Genomic DNA, 5761 nt, shown 5'->3' with positions numbered 1-5761 from the left:
GTAGTAGACGCAGGCAGGAGTCGGTATACTTGTCACGAACGTGATGCCTATATACATGATCATGCCTAGATATTCTCATAACTATGCACTTTTCTATTAATTGCTCGACAGTAATTTGTTTACCCACCGTAATACTTATGCTATCTTGAGAGAAGCCACTAGTGAAACCTATGGCCCCCGGGTCTATTTTCCATCATATACGTTTCCAATCTATTTTTACTTTGCAATCTTTACTTTCAATCTTTATCATAAAAATACCAAAAATATTATCTTATCATCTCTATCAGATTTCACTTTTGCAAGTGGCCATGAAGAGGTTGACAACCCCTTTATCGCGTTGGTTGCAAGGTTCTTATCTGTTTGTGTAGGTACGGGGGACTTGCGTGTAGCCTCCTACTGGATTGATACCTTGGTTCTCAAAAACTTAGGGAAATACTTACGCTACTTTGCTGCATCACCCTTTCCTCTTCAAGGGAAAACCAACGCATGCTCAAGAGGTAGCAAGAAGGATTTCTGGCGCCGTTGCCGGGGAGTCTACGCACAAGTCAAGACATAGCAAGTACCCATCACAAACTCTTATCCCTCGCATTGCATTATTTGCCATTTGCCTCTCGTTTTCCTCTCCCCCACTTCACCCTTGCCGTTTTATTCGCCCTCTCTTTCCGTTCGCCTCTTTTTCGCTTGCTTCTTGTTTGCTTGTGTGTTGGATTGCTTGCTTGTCACGATGGCTCAAGATAATACTAAATTGTGTGACTTTGCTAATACCAACAACAATGATTTTATTAGCACTCCAATTGCTCCTCTTACCGATGCTGAATCTTGTGAAATTAATGCTGCTTTGCTAAATCTTGTCATGAAAGATCAATTCGCCGGCCTTCCTAGTGAAGATGCCGCTACCCATCTAAATAGCTTTGTTGATTTGTGTGATATGCAAAAGAAGAAAGATGTGGACAATGATATTGTTAAATTGAAACTATTTCCTTTTTCGCTTAGAGATCGTGCTAAAACTTGGTTTTCATCTTTGCCTAAAAATAGTATTGATTCTTGGAATAAGTGCAAAGATGCTTTTATCTCTAAGTATTTTCCTCCCGCTAAGATCATCTCTCTTAGAAACGATATTATGAATTTTAAGCAACTTGATCATGAGCATGTTGCACAATCTTGGGAGAGGATGAAATTGATGATACGTAATTGCCCTACACGTGGATTAAATTTATGGATGATCATACAAAATTTTCATGCCGGATTGAATTTTGCTTCTAGAAATCTTTTAGATTCGGCTGCAGGAGGCACTTTTATGGAAATCACTTTAGGAGAAGCTACTAAACTCCTAGATAATATTATGGTTAATTATTCTCAATGGCACACCGAAAGATCTACTAGTAAAAAGGTTCATGCGATAGAAGAGATTAATGTTTTGAGTGGAAAGATTGATGAACTTATGAAATTGTTTGCTAATAAGTGTGTTTCTTCTGATCCCAATGATATGCCTTTGTCTACTTTGATTGAGAATAATAATGAATCTATGGATGTGAATTTTGTTGGTAGGAACAATTTTGGTAACAACGCTTATAGAGGAAACTTTAATCATAGGCCGTATCCTAGTAATTCCTCTAATAATTATGGTAATTCCTACAACAAATCTTATGGAAATTTTAATAAGATGGCCTCTGATTTTGAGACTAGTGTTAAAGAATTTATGATTTCTCAAAAGAATTTCAATGCCTTGCTTGAAGAAAAATTGCCTAAGATTGATGAGTTGGCTAGGAACGTGGATAGAATTTCTCTTGATGTTGATTCTTTGAAAGTTAGATCTATTCCACCAAAGCATGATATCAATGAGTCTCTCAAAGCTATGACAATTTCCATTGATGAGTGCAAAGAAAGAACCGCTAGGATGCGTGCTAAAAAAGATTTCTTTATGAAAGCGTGTTCTTCTAGTTTTCATGATAATAAGGATGAAGATCTAAAAGTGATTGATGTGTCTCCTATTAAATCTTTGTTTTGCAATATGAATCTTGATAATGATGGGACTGGAGATGAGTCAACTTTAGTTAAAAGGCGTCCCAATAATTCGAAGTTTTTAGATCTTGATGCAAAAATTGGTAAAAGTGGGATTGAAGAGGTCAAAACTTTACATAGCAATGAACCCACTATTTTCGATTTCAAGGAATTTAATTATGATAGTTGTTCTTTAATAGATTGTATTTCCTTGTTGCAATCCGTGCTAAATTCTCTGCATGCTTATAGTCAAAATAAGGCTTTTACCAAACATATCGTTGATGCTTTAATGCAATCCTATGAAGAAAAGCTTGAATTAGAAGTTTCTATCCCTGGAAAACTTTATGATGAGTGGGAACCTACTATTAAAATTAAAATTAAAGATCATGAATGCTATGCTTTGTGTGATTTGGGTGCTAGTGTTTCCACGATTCCAAAAACTTTGTGTGATATGTTAGGTTTCCGTGAATTTGATGATTGTTCTTTAAACTTGCACCTCGCGGATTCCACCATTAAGAAACCTATGGGAAGGATTAATGATGTTCTTATTGCTTCAAATAGTAATTATGTGCCCGTCGATTTCATTGTTCTTGATATAGATTGCAATCCTTCATGTCCTATTATTCTTGGTAGACCTTTCCTTAGAACGATTGGTGCAATTATTGATATGAAAGAAGGAAATATTAGATTCCAATTTCCGTTAAGGAAAGGCATAGAACACTTTCCTGCAAAGAAAATAAAATTACCTTATGAATCTATTATGAGAGCCACTTATGGATTGCATACCAAAGATGATGATACCTAGATCTATCCTTGCCTTTATGCCTAGCTAGGGGCGTTAAATGATAGCGCTTGTTGGGAGGCAACCCAATTTTATTTTTGTTTCTTGTTTTTGGTTCTGTTTAGTAATAAATAATTGATATAGCCTCTGGTTAGATGTGGTTTTATGTTTTAATTAGTGTTTGTGCCAAGTAAAACCTATAGGATCTTCTTGGATGATAGTTATTTGATCTTGCTGAAAAAGTCAGAAACTTTCTGCTCACAAAAACAATTATTAAAAGTCACCAGAACATGATAAAATATTGATTCCAATTACAGTAGTTCAATAAAAAAAATATCTAGGCCGTCCTATTTTGGTAGATTTTTCTGAGTTACAGAAGTTTGCGTTAGATCCAGATTACTACAGACTGTTCTGTTTTTGACAGATTCTGTTTTTCGTGTGTTGTTTGCTTATTTTGATGAATCCATGGCTAGTATCGGAGGTTATGAACCATAGAGAAGTTGGAATACAGTAGGTTTAACACCAATATAAATAAATAATGAGTTCATTACAGTACCTTGAAGTGGCGTTTTGTTTTCTTTCGCTAACGGAGCTCATGAGATTTTCTGTTGAGTTTTGTGTTGTGAAGTTTCCAAGTTTTTGGGTAAAGATTTGATGGATTATGGAACAAGGAGTGTCAAGAGCCTAAGCTTGGGGATGCCCAAGGCACCCCAAATCTAAGGACAACCAAAAGCCTAAGCTTGGGGATGCCCCGGAAGGCATCCCCTCTTTAGTCTTCGTCCATCAGTAACTTTACTTGGAGCTATATTTTTATTCACCACATGATATGTGTTTTGCTTGGAGCGTCTTGTATGATTTGAGTCTTTGCTTTTTAGTTCACCACAATCATCCTTGATGTACACACCTTTTGGGAAAGACACACATGATTCGGAATTTATTAGAATACTCTTTGTGCTTCACTTATATCTTTTAGAGCACGGTGGTGGTTATATTTTATAGAAATTATTGATCTCTCATGCTTCACTTATATTATTTTGAGAGTCCTTTAGAACAGCATGGTAATTTGCTTTGGTTAAAATTTTAGTCCTAAAGTGATAGGCATCCAAGATGGATATAATAAAAACTTTCATATAAATGCATTGAATACTAAGAGAAGTTTGATTCTTTATGATTGTTTTGAGATATGAAGATGGTGATATTAGAGTCATGCTAGTTGAGTAGTTGTGAATTTGAGAAATACTTGTTCTAAAGTTTGTGATTCCTGTAGCATGCACGTATGGTGAACCGTTATGTGATGAAGTCGGAGCATGATTTATTTATTGATTGTCTTCCTTATGAGTGGCGGTCGGGGACGAGCGATGGTCTTTTCCTACCAATCTATCCCCCTAGGAGCATGCGCGTAGTACTTCGTTTCAATAACTAATAGATTTTTGCAATAAGTATGTGAGTTCTTTATGACTAATGTTGAGTCCATGGATTATACGCACTCTCATCCTTCCACCGTTGCTAGCCTCTCTAATACCGCGCACCTTTCGCCGGTATCATACACCCACCATATACCTTCCTCAAAACAGCCACCATATCTACCTATTATGGCATTTCCATAGCCATTCCGAGATATATTGCCATGCAACTCACCATCGTTCCATTTATTATGACACGCTTCATCATTATCATATTGCTTTGCATGATCATGTAGTTGACATCGTATTCGTGGCAAAGCCACCATTCATAATTCTTTTATACATGTCACTCTTGATTCATTGCATATCCCGGTACCCTGCCGGAGGCATTCACATAGAGTCATATTTTGTTCTAAGTATTGAGTTGTAATTTTTGAGTTGTAAGTACATAAAAGTGTGATGATCATCATTATTAGAGCATTGTCCCAAGTGAGGAAAGGATGATGGAGACTATGATTCCCCCACAAGTCGGGATGAGACTCCGGACGAAAAAAAGGAAAAGAGGCCATAAAAAAGAGAAGAAGGCCCAAAAAATGAGAGAAAAAGAGAGAAGGGACGATGTTACTATCCTTTTACCACACTTGTGCTTCAAAGTAGCACCATGATCTTCATGATAGAGAGTCTCCTATGTTGTCACTTTCATATACTAGTGGGAATTTTACATTATAGAACTTGGCTTGTATATTCCAATGATGGGCTTCCTCAGAATGCCCTAGGTCTTCGTGAGCAAGCGAGTTGGATGCACACCCACTTAGTTTCTTTTGTTGAGCTTTCATACACTTATAGCTCTAGTGCATCCGTTGCATGGCAATCCCTACTCACTCGCATTGATATCTATTAATGGGCATCTCCATAGCCTATTTATATGCCTAGTTGATGTGAGACTATCTTCTCCTTTTTGTCTTCTCCACAACCACCATTCTATTCCACATATAGTGCTATATCCATGGCTCACGCTCATGTATTGCGTGAAGATTGAAAAAGTTCGAGAACATCAAAAGTATGAAACAATTGTTTGGCTTGTCATCGGGGTTGTGCATGATTAAATACTTTGTGTGATGAAGATAGAGCATAGCCAGACTATATGATTTTGTAGGGATAACTTTCTTTGGCCATGTTATTTTGAGAAGACATGATTGCTTTGTTAGTATGCTTGAAGTATTATTATTTTTATGTCAATATTAAACTTTTATCTTGAATCTTTCGGATCTGAAAATTCATGCCACAATAAAGAAAAAATACATTTATAAATATGCTAGATAGCATTCCACATCAAAAATTCTGTTTTTATCATTTACCTACTCAAGGACGAGCATGAATTAAGCTTGGGGATGCTTGATACGTCTCCAACGTATCTATAATTTTTTGATTGTTCCATGCTATTATATATTCTGTTTTGGATGCTTAATGGGCTTTATTATACACTTTTATATTATTTTTGGGACTAACCTACTAACCCAAGGCCCAGTGCAAATTGCTGTTTTTTTGCCTATTTTAGTGTTTCGCAGAAAAGGAA

This window comes from Aegilops tauschii, chromosome 3 (genome assembly GCF_002575655.3).
Source record: "Aegilops tauschii subsp. strangulata cultivar AL8/78 chromosome 3, Aet v6.0, whole genome shotgun sequence".
In the NCBI taxonomy this organism is placed as follows: Eukaryota; Viridiplantae; Streptophyta; class Magnoliopsida; order Poales; family Poaceae; genus Aegilops; species Aegilops tauschii.
The sequence above is the reverse complement of the archived record's forward strand: the minus strand, read 5'-3'. Positions refer to the sequence as shown.